This window comes from Petromyzon marinus, chromosome 22 (genome assembly GCF_048934315.1).
Source record: "Petromyzon marinus isolate PM22_M1 ecotype Great Lakes invasive population chromosome 22, UKy_Petmar_22M1.pri1.0, whole genome shotgun sequence".
Taxonomy (NCBI): domain Eukaryota; kingdom Metazoa; phylum Chordata; class Hyperoartia; order Petromyzontiformes; family Petromyzontidae; genus Petromyzon; species Petromyzon marinus.
The window spans coordinates 14,416,731-14,432,744 of record NC_133688.1 but is presented as its reverse complement, the minus strand read 5'-3'; the positions used below and the strand labels follow the sequence as shown (position 1 = coordinate 14,432,744).

The window sequence follows — 16,014 nt, the reverse complement described above, 5'->3', positions numbered from 1 at the left end:
TCTCTTATCTTCATTATTATTTGTGACCTACCAATGTCTTCAGCCAGGATCAATCGATGACAATCCTATTACCTGCAGATATTTAACAGATGAGATACGTTGCACCGTTAATTCCTCCTGTTTGATAATGCTTCTCTTGTCCGTATGCATCTGTGCAGATAGGTTTTTTTATTGCGGTTTAAGCCATAGTCCCCACATACCGCTCGTATCAATGCGGATAAGAGGAGCGGCGACCCACTACTCTGTAGAGTAACATCGGTATAAGCGCTTGTTACAATATAAACAGCGCATTGAAAACGCGTACTATTTTATGTACTGTTTACAAAGTGTGTTCACAAATCCACACTGAGAAACACGATGATTGACAGAGGGGTGTAAATTATGTTTTCGATAGTGTATTTAAATAGAGGTGCTGCAGGTAAGTAGTTTTAAGTTTTAAAGGCATAGTTTAACAAGACAACACTTGCCACCATCCTTCAAACCCATTGGTGAAAGAGAGCAAAGTTTTTGTTAACATTATATTATAATGTTTATGCGAGAGCCAGGGGCTTATGGGACCCCGGGGTCCGGCCATAAGGTTCAAATGTCGGCGTTTAGCTGCGCGTTTTACATTTTGTGACCACAACTGTATTCCAGTCGATTCACATCATACCTACTTGAGACTTTTGTTGAATGTGAAAATGTGAACATTTGAAAATTTTCTTGTTGTGGTTTTCACACCTGATGATGATCGCTTGTGTTGCAGTCGAAACGTCGTGAGAATTTTATTGCTTTATATTTTTATTATTTTATTCTTTCCCTTCTACGTGGTGACTTTACCGAAAGAACCAAGAATATGAATCCCTGCAGTCACGAAAGCTTTCAATCAAAATGTCACTGCTCACGTGTTCACGATGCCACAATCCAACTGGCACCCAAATACGACTCAATCCACTTGGCTCCATCTCCCTGGCGTGATCCCTTCCCTAGGTGTGTCACTCCATCACCTGATTTTGACCATCATCTACAAACCCATCCGTCTCGCAACATCTCCTCTCCGAGGTCCACTTACGTTTCTTCACGGTCATCGATGTCCATCGCTTACATTTGTTCTCTGATGCATGTCTTCTTCCTCGTTCTGTCTATTTGTGTACGTTTCAGCCTCTGTCTCATTGTCAATGTTCCTTGCCATGTTTCCGATCCATTTGTAGTATCTAGTCATGGACGCAAATGTAAAACCCGTCTTATTCTTTACGTAGATTTGGTGTTGCATTTCATCAGCAAGTTCATTGTTTCACGGTTACCGATTTTTTTTTTTTAAACGTCAATGATTGAACTTGAGGTAAACTGTTGACAATGTGTAATCCCTCCGTGGCGTTGTGCAGTTACACAGCGGTGAAGGCAGTACATTAAGACTCAGGCGCATTTTAACGCACGATATCCATACAGTTTATTAATTTGATAGCCCGTCAGCATAAAACACCATCTTATCGGCTAGTCTTTGTCAACTAATATTGAATTGTATTATGAGATTCATCATGCCATTCACTTCATTACCCTATGGGCAACATCACATTTATTAAAAATTATTAATACCAGTAAATGTCAGAATTCATGTAAAGTAGGTCCTATAAGGGATACGTGGAACCAGTGTGTATTATGCATAATATTGGTATTCTCGTTTATTGCACATTAATAAATGTCAGCATCTCCTTATTAAAATACGCCATAGCTTGTTCTATACGAGAGTGTGTGTTTTTTCAGTCCTACTTTTTTTTTTAAAAAAAATATATACTAATTCATTTTCGAAGTAACGTGCTCTTATAAAGAGGGATATGCAACAGAAGCCGTAGATGAAATAACACACATAAATGGCAATGTTCTCCGGGTTTAATGAAAATAAATTTTAAGATGTCTCAAAATAATGATGGATCACTCGTAAAATTTAATAAACCGTGCACCTGCTGCCTTCCGAAGTTGACCTTTGGACAGTATTGAGTTAAGGTTTAAATTATTACCACAGACCTCCGCTTCCAACATTTAAGCACGTTTGCTTATTTGCATTAGCGGAAGGGAAGGCGCGGCGTTTGGGGGGGGGGACTAAAATGTCCCCAACACTCTGCATTAAACCAATACGGGTCCTTGTCACACCTTAACGAAAATATGATTACAACAAATTATGGCCATTAAAATTGTTTATCTCGTGATGATACCCCGAGATAAACTTTACGTTTTTTTTGTGTGTGTATTTTTTTTATTTATAAAAAAAGGTAACCACTTTCTCCCCCCGATAATTAACGCAAAAAGGGGGAAAAATCCCTCCACAAATTTAATCCAGTTGCTGTAAATTGTTTTATATATTTTTTGTTGTTACCGGTAGGCGAGTGTTTTTTTTTTCTTGAAACAGTTGCACAAGGAATTTAAGTGGCTGGTCATAGCTGGATGGGCAGAACGATAGGGAAGCTATATAGATCGAGACAACTAAGACCATCACTTTATTTTTAGAGGCATTGGTCAGAGCAACCTCAGCTTTTTCGATACCCTCACTAAACCTATTATGGGGGGACGGTGGGGGGGTCTCTGTTCGTAGTTGAGCTATTCCTTACGCCGCTTAAAATTACGTAACGTAAATGATTAGGAGGCGAGTGCTGTGCATTTATTTGTTCCGTGAACATATCAGTCACTGCTCACGTTAACAAGCTGGCAGGGCAGTCAATTAAAGGACCCTTTGCTCTACGCTTTTTGGTTCTTTCGGTAAAGTCACGTAGGTATAAAATAAAAAATATATAAATTGTATTATTTTATTTTATACCTACGTGACTTTACCGAAAGAACCAAAGAGTATGGATTCCTGCAGTCACGAAAGCTTCAAATCAAGATTGACCCTCTGCTTTGTTCGGGGATTCGGCCGTATAAAGAAATGTGTAAATAAAACCCTTCAGATTTACACACGATGCACATCTTTGGCACAATCAAGTTTATTGCACGTGCATTGTGTTATTACGCAACGAGCTAATTGCACTGGTATGCCGCATAACATTTTGTTATTACGTAACAAACGTATTTCTAAACAGTTTCATTGCCACTCTTTCCCAAAAAATGCACGGATCTACGCATTGCCATTCATGATTACCATCATTATCCTCGTGATCAATAGAACAACCATTTTTATCATCATCATCATCTAATCCATCATGTGACCACCACACTACATGTACAACACCCTTAGCCTTATTGAGACTACCTGCTCAAAAGCTGCATAAGTGAGCATTTTGTTGTTTAAGCCGCCAACTCCAAAAGAGTTGAATAATGTGACCACCCCAACAGGGAGCAGTTGTCAACTGTCTTCTGCTGTTGTGTTACTCCATGTCAGTGTGAGTAATTTGATACACTACACAAGTATCAGAGCAGTTATAGCTCAGGTTGTGCAGTTACACTCTGATGGGTGGCCTTACATATCATAAAATGTCCCATAGATTATACATATTCCTGTTGATGGGTTTTTCCATCATTTACAAAAGGTGTTGGATTTGAATCAGCTTCATCATCATCATCATAATTGTTTGTAAGCAGTGCCAATTCGTATTTGGCTTTGTGCCGCATTCTGCACCTCGGAAAAAGGGTGGGATAGACGGAGCCTGATTGGTCACCTCGGGCTGTCAGCACGCCCAACACCGATTCGCCACCACACTCCCCGGGTTCTGATTGGCTGCAGGACTTTGTACGGAATCGGGCTGCGCCCATTCCGCACAGCATATCGGGCCAAAAACCGGCACGTGAATTATGACGTGAATCGCTTTTAGAGAAATAACGGTGAATGCGGCATGTTTTTGCAAAATCGTGAAAACAATCTCGACATGAAGCATCGGGCTTAATTCTTCATGCATAAGTACTCTATCAACCCCCTTTAATCATGATTGAAGATATGCATATTCATCAACATTGTTCTTTACGTCATTTCAAGTCCCCCAAAGCCAATTCACTGGCAGCTGAAGTCTTTTCAGATATGTAAAGGCCACCCGTGAGAGTAAAGTGGAGTGCTGGGAGGGGTTGAAAACATTAATTTCCAGCCAAAATTTGTGTGGTAAAGTAAACACAGCTTTGTCTTTTTCTTGCTTGTGTTTAAAGGCTCATTGCCACATAATCCCAATGACATGAGCAATCAGGATGGCAATAAACAAATAATATGCGATGTTTTCAAACCACACAGGCCCACTGATGGGCATGGTTATGTTCCCTTTCGATCGGGGTCTCTTCTTTCTGGGCCCCAGTAATCTATTTCTGCAAGCTTTTCATCCTAAGTGAGTTACATTTTTCGACCATCATCGTTCTATAGGGCAGGATTCTGTTATTTTGGATCAAATCAACTTCCATCTGCCTCTTGACTGCCATTTTAGAAAAGCATTCTGTAATAGCCATTCCTCGATGATAGCAGTAACGTAAAAACATGTTTTGTCTTTTTACCCAATTTTATCTGAATGGTGACTGCATGTATGTTTGTATGCTCAACTTATTTCGCACCGTATGTAGCCAACCATGCTAATCGGAGGTGCAGTGCAGGGGAAGGAAATCAACCTAAACACAAAAAGCAGTTGTAAAGAAAAGAGTTTTGAATCTAGATTTATCGTTAGTGCATCGCTAATCTGTCAGTGTGCTCCTATTGTGATGTTTGTTTGTTGGCACTCGGAGCAGGGCAGCGGAATTCTGGGTAATCAATTGCTCACCAAAGGAAGATGAGCATTAATTAAGTAGGCCAATGGCACCTGTACAAAGTGGGAAAGAAGTGGTTACAACCTCGTCTATTGCTCTAGCGACACAACCACAACACCATGAATTTTGCCTGCCAATTCAATTGCCGCCCACATTAATTAGGTTTGTGCAGTCCACCCGGGCGCCGTAATGGCTGCGTAACGTTGGCACGTGGGTGCCCTGCCTCCGTAGCTGTTTATATAAGCAAGGTTGACCAGCAGTAACGGCTGCTGAACTACCGCTGAGATGCTTTCAAGTGACCTCTGGTCCACAGAGTAGGCAGAAGAACTCCCCCGTATTTGAACTACGCATTTTACGAGACAAACCACATGTTAATGCCATGGATTTTTCTTTTTTACAGTGCAGCCATTGGTGACCGGGCTGAGACCATAAACTCACTGTAATTGAGAAATTAGTTTAATAATCACAGGCAGCTGACACCTGGATTCAAACTGAGGTTCTCAGCAGTGCCGGGTCAGTGCTCTGACCTCCAAGCCACTCGGCCACATCCTCCTGACATTCGTCAACGATGATCGTTGACAACTTTCTCTCAAATAACATCAACCGTGCCACGTAAAATCCCACTCTAATGTTTCAAATGTCGCCTTACGGTTTCAAAAAGTTCACCTCTCGTTTACAAAACAGTAGATTATTGGCATCAAAGTGTTTGTGCTGCTCAGAGTCCATTAATATGTGCTGAAAAAGTTAAGTTGGATTGGCTGTGAGATAGATTTTTGCTCTAATGACTAATTATGTGGGGGTGCCAAGGTTGGAGAACACATTTACCAAATAGGAAGCACATGTGACCTTAGGCCTTGCAACAGACACTCTGCTATCCGCCTGGTTTACTAATCTCTCTGATCACTATTAGTTACTTAACGTCAGGTAAGATGTCAGCTCGCACGATTTTTTTCAACATCGGTGTCCTTCCAGGAAAAAAAAATAGGTTCGGAAGTATTTAATCATCAGCAGCAGCAGCCATGGTCAATCCACTGCTGGATACGGGCCTCCTCCAAGCAGCCGCCACCTCTCACAATCCTGCAGTGCGATACTCCGCCAAGCAGCCCGCGCGCGTGAACTAACTTTACTGCTCCGTCTCCTGCGTGGACGCGCCCTCGACGCACCGCATTGCGTGGCCGTCAAACCCATTATTGTTCTTGCCCATCGGCCATCATCCCTGGCAGCGAGGCGTCTTGTCCAAGCCCACCGCACCTTTCTTCACAGTTTGAACGACGTCATTGACCTGTGTATGTTCTCCATATTCACGCGGTCCTCTTTCTGCCACGATGCAATTCCAATAGCGCATTGTCCCACACTTACTTTGGACCCTTTTCAGTTTTTCGAGTAGATCATAACATTGCAACACGTCTCTACTATCGTGATCGTAATTGACACAAGTAAAAGTGTGCGTCAGGAACGTATTATGGATATAAATACTTCTTCAATGTATACTCACTAGATTTTTTTCAAGATATGAAAAATTCACTTTTGTGATTTTAATACTTTTCACAGTTAATCTATTTTTGTGGCCTAACTTATTTATTTTCTTCAGTTTCCCAATACCTTTTTGAAATTTATTTTTACAAGGTTTGTTTACTGCAGTGCAAAAAAATTGCAATAACCAATGTATCATTGTCACAATGGATCACGTTCAGAGGTCTAATGTGATTACATTATTACAGTGCACCGTGTTATACGGAGTTAGGAAGTATTGCACATGACAATGGCACATGCATACAGCACTTTACAAGTAATTACACACAAGAAAAATAGTACTGGGCATACTAACGTCAAAGTCAATTTAACCCCTTTTCTTATGGTTTCTTAGGGTTAACGCCAGTTAATCGCGTAACTGTAAACCACTGGCCCTATGCAGTTTTACATCTAGATTGGAAACTCGTTTCTTTAGAACTGCTTTTTGTGCTTCGTTTGTTGTCCTTCCCCCGCACCTCCGATTACCACGGTTGGCTACATACGGTGCAAAAGAGGTTCAACATACATACGTATGTCAACCGCATGTGGTATTTGGAAAATGTGGCATCACTACGATGTGCTGTTCGCATTCTCAGAGCATATACATGTGTTGAAAAACGTTAAAATAACATTAAACATTTTACGGAGAGTTGCACAAATGATACTTTAAAAAAAACACCCAGACACTGTTGTGGAAAAAGAACATTAATAAAATTATCGTGGATTATTCTATCCATACTTCTAAGCTTTATTCTTTCAGATCTCACCACCATTGTCATTGAAAATGGGCAAACTTCCACTAACATTAAACAGTCTTTAAAAATAACATTGCCCAGTAACCTACATGTGACTTCTATTACTTTGCAATTTTACTGCAAGGATAATCCTCGTAAAAATTCTATAGAAAACAAAATGGCAAATATAATATGGAATTAGGGCTTATCTGAGTGGTAAAATAAATTGGGTCACTATTGCCATCTAGTTGTGCTGCATTAATAAACGTTTATGGGGCCTTTGCCCGTAGTATGCCAATTGATATGCTTCTTATGTACCCAAAGAAGTATAAACTACAACTTTAATGAATTTGGTATATTAAATGTCACTGTGTAATGGCTACTATTTGATTCAAAATTGATTTGTCTGCTTCTGAAGGCTGGAGAGATGGTAGAATCAATTTTTGTATTCAGACTGGTGGTGAGCTGCTCGAATGGCAATCGTGGAGTTTTGTGCTGTATTCCCTCATTATTCGCGAGGGATATGTTCCAGAGATGCTGGTGAATAGCACATTTTAAGGGTAATTATATTGGCCTACGAAAACGTATCTTTGTAATGGCTTACCTTAAATAAATCAATAAAAATATCATACTAATATTATCTCCCATCATTTTATCTCATCACGTTCCTTCTCTCTCGATGCAATCGTGTAGAGTTCCACAAGCGGTTCGCGGATGGTCAAAACTCGCAGATCGTAAGTTCGCGAATAACGAGGGCACACTGTATCTCATGTGAAAGATGTTACAGCAAACCTTGGTGGCAGATGCCACAATTATTTGCACCATTGTGGGGTTTTCATACGAAAGGGCAATGTTTGAAGTATGAGATAAACAAGTAATTTCCCTGGAACCCCCCCCCCTACCTGACCCATATCTCAGTTGACCACTCGCAATAAAGTCGCAATGAAAATGTTTGTGGGTCAGCAAAAACTAGAATATGCAAACTCTGGCATTCGGAAGGATCAATATATGATTGATGTGTATGCAGAGGCAGGCGTTGGCCCTCGCGTATCAGGACACTCGCGGGGCTGTGGTACGCGCACACACACACACTTCCGCAAAGCAAAACAACACCAGAAAGGACCTGTTAATGAGACGCTGCTTGACACGAATCCAGCTCCACCAGACGTACCAGAGGGCTAACGTTGCAGAAGGATGAGTCTGCCATCCAGCGCGTGCTGGAGCTTGCCCTCGTGCTCTCTCTGGGCTGCCTTGCACGTGCGGTCCATCTGGAGAGAGGGAGACGCACACGGTCTTGCTAAAGCGCTCCCCCCCCCCTTCCACCTCCCTCACATCCCTGGTGGGCTTGGAACAAAAAGCCATGTTTGACCGGCGGAGATTTCCCTCATTTCCTGCGAGTCTCCTCGGCTTCTCTCTCTCGAGGTTGGGAGGTACCTGGTCCACAGTTAGGGCCATGAAGCCCCCTTGACAAAGCCACAGATGGAGGATAATAATTCACCCCCCCCCCCTGCCCAAAACCCCCTCCCACTCTCGTTCCGTTAACCGTTTTTATCATCTGTGACATTATTAAATTCTTCTAAACTGCCGTCTGTACAAAAAATGCTCCGGGACAATTTGGAGAGAATTGTTTTATTAATTCGGTGCAAGTGTTTGCATGACAAGCTTTTTTTTTTTAAAGCACTATGTGCTCGCTCAAGAACATTTTGTACGGACTGTCTCTGTTAAGATTGAGTCTTATGTCCTTGTGGAAATATTCCTTGCGCCGAACGCCTGTGACTCGTCACGGTCCTTCTGATTTAATTGATTCATTTGTGCGTTTACGTGTGTGTGTGTATAAAATGCCAGCTGCAAGTCGGTGGAGCAGCAAGCAGCCAGTTGAAAGATCATGAGTTCATCTCTAAACCCAGGTCAACACAACATTTCCACGGCCATTCGAAATCAGACCCAAGCTATGCCGGACCATTCCTAGAAGAGCCCTCTAACCGCTCTCTCCTTGTCCAAATGCTTCAAGAGCCACGCAGCTCTGTGGATTTTCCCCCTCCCATAATTTCACAGCAGTAGGGAGGCTATCGTAAATGTGTTTAAGTTTAACAAGGTTTAAGGCATGCTGTGGTCAGCTTCGGCTAACCCTTGCTAAAATCTATTATTGTTGTGATTTTCCACTGTGGCTTTTTTTTGTTCAGACTAAAAAACATGGCACCGAAGACAAACTTCGCGAGAAAATGCCACCGAATGGACGCGTTCCATTTTCCACGTTGACCCCCGTGACCTCGTGACTTTTTGGAGGGTGGCCCAGGTAAGAGCACGGCAGCTCCCGGAGTATAAGTGTGAGACACGTGGCTCGGTTTAAGGTGATCCGTGCGGCCTACTTGGAAGCTGGTGTGGCCCAGTAAGGCTGCCTTGGGGAATCCGGTCTGAACCACATTTGCTCAGTTCGCAAACTTGAGGCCCCAGCTCGCTTCACAGTGACCATGGAAACATGGCACTCGTGGGTTGTCCTATAGATGGAGATGAACTAAGTGAGATTAACTCAACTGATTGCATATTTTAGGGACACTTTCATTGAACCTGAGTATACAGTATTTTTATGATGCATACCTGAGTGTAGAGTACATGGGATAATTATACGGTAACAGAAGTACGTTGACAATTCAGGCATGTTAGGCATGGAGATGAAATATGCTTTTTTTATATAGCGCACCGACATTTAGAAAATATAAAAGAAAAATTATACTCGCGTTATATTTAGTGATTATCAGATTCTGTGTCCAATTGTTGTAATTCGTTACCATGTAATGGATCACATTCAATATACTGTATATGTAAACGTTTCTAATACAGCAAACTTAATTGGTTAAGGCAACATGGTGTCAGAAATTATTGCGATACAGACTTTTATGGTTCATATGACCTTACTTGTAGTTGAAGAGTGTAAAACATTTGCAAGAAAAACAAGTTCCAAACCTCAATTTAATTTCAACCATATTTGTGGGATTTGTAAAATAAAAAAGTTAATCTATGGTTTCACGGGTTTGTTCTTATTTCTTAAGACTCCTGCAAGTATTGCTTTTTACTGTAAATGTCCAAAATGTTATTATTTATGTGCTGTTTTTAAAGCCCACAGCTTTTGATTTATATTTATCTAGGAAGTTTGCCCATTTTAAGTTGGGTTACACTACACTACGCTAGTAAATCAAGTGCTTGCAATCTGAGAATTTGCAGGGTCTGGCTGGAATTTGAATGTTGTTTGGTGCCATTATTTCTGCATTTCAGCTCTTTTGAGACCCAGTTAAGGAGTTTTCATTTCAAAAAAAATTCCGATTTCAAATAGATTGCTTTTGTGGAAGATTTAATTATATACGCAGATGGCAAAACGTGTGACCTGGCACATATAATATCGCATCCGCGATCCACGACGCATCGCAAACACCCATCATTACAACATTTTACAGATTTTTGTGCAGTTGGAAGAACTTTGCAGACAGATGTGAATTTTGGGTGATTAAGAAAATGTAGTACTTCAACAATAAACTAATTTTAAAAAGTTAAGAAATATTGCATTTTACAATTGCTGCGCTAATATTTTCGGCTTTAGGAATGTCATCTTGCTTTGAAAGTACAGTAATGCTAACCACAATGTTGATGAAATGATGGTATGTATATTATGAGACGAAATTATGTTAGGTAATAAAATAATATATTAAAGATCATGGCCAAGCTCTTAAAAAAATATTTTGAAGTAAAAATGGTCATTAATTAAATCGTTTTATTATTTGTAGTAGTACTATGTAAAGATTGCTATTTTAAATACGCTTGACATTCAGTCCATGTGAATTGTTACATCTCATTCTCAAGAACGGTTGTGAGCAGCCCTTGCAGGATGGGGGTGGGGGGGGGGATGGTTTGCAGTTACATGGAGCTGCAGGATATGGCATCAATATTGAACGAATTTATATCAGCGGTTTACTCGGAATGACTGCAGCTAATGAATTTAATAATGCGTGCAATATAGTAATGTAATGGTACAGCTTGTTTCAGTACATAAAACGTAGGCTGTTATTCATCCATGCAGTGGCGGCAGTGGTGACCGTGGTCATACACCAGACACGGCATTCGGGTACTCCCAAGGAGGGGATGGCGGGGGGGGGTTACACCTCTGGCAAAATATTGGACCCCACCCAAAAGGCAGTAATATTAGCAGCGCAGAGAAAGTAGACCACATGAAGCTATCCCCTCTGAACTCTCTTCTCCCTCAAGCCCTTAGCAGCAATGGAGAGCGTAACAAGTGGTGTTAATCGATCTGCTCGAAACGGGCACTAATGCGATTCATTTAGTGTTGATATGTTGAAATTCACCGCTGGATGTTTTGGAAGGGATGATGCACGCATTCATGCTAACGGCGCGGTGGAGAGATGGTGGTGGGGGCGGGGGGCTGTGGAACCGATCTTGTACCGAAGCCTTTGCCCTCCGCTGAGATGGGGCTCGTGTGCGCCGATGCTTTGCGCGCGTGCTCACGCACGCGCGTCGGGATCTTGTTCGTGCGTCCGCGCGGCTTTGAACGTCGCAGCGCCGTCGCTTTGGCGGAGGGGGCCTCGCGTGGCCCAGCCGCTCCTTTGTTGGCGCTTTGCCGCACAGCTCGCTTTCGTCCGTGCCCATTGCGAGCGTGTCGCAGCCTGCAGTCTTCTCGCGAGCACGTGCGTGATGGCTGCGCCGCGTCGCTCGTGCCAGCTCTTGTTTGCGAGCGCTCCCGCAGTAGGGTGGGAAGCTTATAAGTAATAAAAAGGCTAATTAGGTCGTACAGCCCTGGCACTGACCAGAGCCTGGAACTCACATTTCAGAAGCGGCAATCTCAGCCCTGTCCTGAATCAAAACTCTTTTTAATTATCCGACCGGATACATCAGACAATAATGATGTCTTGTGGTTCAGTTAATTAAACTTCGTGTTATTTTAGCTTTAATTAGGTTCTACAGCGTCTCAGTCTTCCAGCACCATATGGCCATGCCCCGCGGTTAGATCTCTTTAATGAAGCTAATTAAGATATCAGTTTAATTATTCAGGACAATTTGAGCCAATGGAAAATGAAGTTCATGGTTTCATTCACTCCCTAATTATATTGAAAAGGGAAATAATTCCTGGGCCCTGAGTGTTAATAATCAGTAAGAAAATAAAAAAAATATTTTAAAAAGTTTGACTTTACTTGTCATGTAATTGATATCAAAGCATTCCTCTACCCAATTAAAAGGAAGTTGAACTTTGCAAAGCTCAGTTTTATACGTCTTTCAAGAAATATTTGATTGTGTGACCCCTTTTTTTCCCTTTCAGCTGAACCACACACGTTCATGAAGGGGAGGTCAGCAGGAGATATTTTAATTGTCTTAATTATAACTACGTTAATTTCAGCAGAAACTAAATTCAGGGTTCCCCGCTGATAACATGAAACACCAAAATAATGAAGTGATTTAAGGAAAGAAGATTTCCCCTTACATTCTAAAGAAGGATATATAGCAATATATATACACATCATAATGAATTACTTCTTTGTTCAACTTGTTCGCCTTGTACTATTTCACTTGAAAATTGTATAGGAAAGAAATTTCAACTCACAAGCAACAGGGAAATAATATAATTAGTATTCATAAGGTTGCTGGTAAACCGATGTCATAATAAAGATAAATGCTAATTCCTCGAGCACCCACCAAGTAAACATACTACATTCATTTGAGAAATTAGGCTTTCTGTTTGGCTGTGAAAGGGTATTTCAATCCACCTGGCTTCTATAAGCAACAAATTAAGCTCGACATTTCCACAAAACTAGCTTCTGTTGAAGTTTAATAAATAAATTCAATTTTCGCAGCCAGTGGATGTGGTGCAAAGGCCTGCGGTAAGTGCTTGTTTTTCCTGTGTCGAGTCCCGTAGTGGTGGAGGAATACAGGGCCACTTGATTTTCTAGTATTTACCTGGGCAGTGAGGATTTGGCCCGGTCTGAGATTTTTTATTAACCTGTAGTGGGATTTCAGTGAGGACGTTGAGGTTAACACCATTGCTCTTTATCTAAGAGCACCAGAGATATATCTAATGTCCACCAAGTAGATCATACTCCCCCTTTCCATTCCCTAACAAAACCGGTGTGATTTTTTTTTATGATGCTTCCTGTCTGGTGGTGATGAAAAAAAAGGGATGCACATCGTGTAAGGAACTTAAGGAAGAAATCCCCAGAGGCTCTATCTGGAGATATTTATTGACTTTAAATTATCCCACCCCAAAAAAATAGTTGTATCAATGGAAGCAAAGGAAAATAAAATAATTTCATATCTGCCATGTTTTCGGCTCTGAAAAAATATACTCAAGGGGTGGTCAAAACATTTTGAGAACAGGATATTAAAGTAAGGATATTAAAAGTACACGCAAGACTCGGTGTCATTACCTTATATTGCTGCGTTGTTGCCTCTATCAATATGCTATTACGAGTGCATTAATATAGGACACTAGTAATACCACTGTAATATATTGGTGAGGGGGGGGGGGTGTTGGGGGGGAAGTTCAGCGGTGGCGCAGTGGTTAGTGCACTGCGATACAAAACCACCAACCAGATTTCGATTCCCCGCCGCGGCTGACATCAGTGGTGAGTGATATCCGAACAGGTTCTGGTCACCCCGCCCCCTATACCACCGAGCCAACAGCATGGGGAGGCCTTTGCCCAGTCGTAGATGGCATGCAATGTTTTGTAATGGAGCCAGATTTGCGTTACAGTTATTGTATCCTCAAAACGTTATGGTTGTTCCTGCTATTTTATGCCCGGGGTGGATGGCACAGATACTTTGCTGCGTAAAATTTGGAAATAAAACAACAACAACAATACGACAATATTGTTTTAGTTAAAGCCCAGTGCATGAAAAGGAATAGAACGAGCCACAAACGTGTTTTGAAATGTAGACCAAGAGGTCACAGAGGGAGGCTGTTTAAATATACCGCAATTAACAACTCATTATAATTATGCCACAAGTGAGCTAGAAGGCAGGCCTCCCATGAGGACCACAAGCCATGGCAAAACATTCTGTAACAAAGGCTTGTTCGGGAAAACGCAGTAACCTTCACGGCTATGGCATAAGTTCATGCAGCTTTGACTATCCACGTGGTGAAGATGTGTCTAGACTATGTAATTCTACTTTAATTTATATTATTTTGTCAAATGTGCCATTAATTAAAATGTAACGAATTACATCGAGTATATATTAATCACAGTTGGTATTAATAAACTATCCATAATTGGAGGTGTTTTTGTGGCTGTGTGAAGGAACCAACGTAAACGAATACAAATTGAAGAGAGAATAAACTGTCAGAACGCTGAGTGTTTGTATTGCTTCTCTATTTGTCTTGTTGTGTGTTAGATTACGTGTGAGATTATGGATTATAGACGCAACACTGACAACCCCGCTATCAAATTAAAGTCCCCTCCAGATGGCAGCATTCACTTCTTGAATAAGACATTGAACTCCATCAGTCGATCAACTCTTATTTTTGTAGGATACTGTCAGGTACGTATATAAGCTATTCTAGCGACACACAACTACAAAGAAAAGTCTCTGTTTTTCCAGCATGTTTTTTTTTAATCTCCCTTTGCAGTAAGGGGCGACTTCTGTACCATGTGTTCATTTTCTCCTGATCTGTAATGCGTTAGATGACGTCAGGAGTGGTATATCACGTTGGCACCATTTGCCCCATGTTGCAGCCAAATTTAAAGGGAGAAAAAAAAGGAATGTTAAAGTATGCCAAGAATTGCACTGATTGGAATTATGATCTGCGTGGCCATTTTATGTTAATAAAGCTTTGGGATTTATCTGCATGAATGGAGCCATTGTTATACTGCTTAGTGTAATGTCGGATTCCAGCAATTTAAATTCAATTACAGTAAATGGTGATCACCTGGTTTAAAAAAATATATATAAACATCTGCTGTTCTCGTTGGGTTCTGGTATTCTTCATATTATAGCAGTTCAAACTGATAACAGCATCAATATTTTAGTAATTTAATTCTTCTGAAGTCCCTTTCTTCACAATTCGCTTGATTTATGTTATACACCTGGCAATGGCTGGTTCTAAAGAGGCAGAGATTTTCTTCTGGGTTATTTTACCAAAAGCAGCTGGAAATAAAATGGCAACATTATTAGCAGGGGCGGGTTTTTTTTTTGTTTGGCAAAAGGCGCGTGGTGCCAGACAGGATGTGGGGCCTCATTAGTCGTAGGTTTGAGGGCTCGCTTGCTGCAACGCAGCACATTTCCTATAGCGCGGAGCGTGTGCCTCTGTGGGGAGGGTCTCAGGCCAGATGCGATGCACATGTTAACGTTCCTGCCGAGGGGGGGGGGGGCAGCAATGAAAGCGTTAAATTTATAGGAGATATGATTCTTTGATCTGCGCTGTTTGTCACATATTTGAAATGTGATTCACACAAATGGGCTTTAAATGAGCACTATTATTGGCACGAGAGGACAACAGATGTATAGAGGTTCATTATCGTCACTAAGCCATGGAGTTAAAGAAAGAAAACACATTCGCTGCCGAATTTTTCTGCCTTTTTAATGGAATTCCTATCTGTCAGTTCAGACTGCTGTAAAAAAAAACAGGAATGCTTTCTCAGAATCAAGACTACAGCAAAACTTCTTCTGATGATCAGAGGATGTGTAGGCGATGAAGACATCGCCCTTATTCGGTGATCAACACTGCCGATAGTCCTCACTCCAGTGTAGATATACCTGCGTTGCCGCGGAAACGCCGATATTTTTGCCGAAACGTTGACGGAGCAATGCATTGAGATGTCCCAAGTGACTCAGATAATGTGTTTAAGGAAAACGTGGCATTTAATATCGAGTAATTACTTCACAATACACTGAGAAATGTACAAGGACATCTTACCAAATCGGAAAAATTTGCGATTCTGTTTTTTTTTCTCCTGATATGATTAGCTTTCAATTTCTCCAATATAGCTGCGTTCACTTAAAGCTTGAGTTTGGAAAGACGTCGTAATTAAACCATTCCTCTCGTCCACATCAACCGTGTGTGCCTTATTGATTATGAGACCAA

The 16,014-nt window shown here is 41.3% G+C and overlaps 1 long non-coding RNA gene across 2 annotated transcripts in view; it reads left to right on the top strand.

Annotated features, from left to right (window-relative positions):
• LOC116944963 (uncharacterized) overlaps positions 1-14,284 on the top strand; it is an 88,590-nt gene extending 74,306 nt beyond the window's left edge. Inside the window, exons 3-4 of one of the 2 annotated variants that reach the window (XR_012942577.1) lie at positions 9,119-9,231; positions 14,231-14,284. This is a non-coding gene — a long non-coding RNA (uncharacterized LOC116944963). Of the gene's footprint in view, positions 1-9,118 lie in introns of both variants that reach the window. The other variant, XR_004403180.2, reaches the window with a different exon arrangement.
• The last annotated feature ends 1,730 nt before the right edge of the window (positions 14,285-16,014 follow it).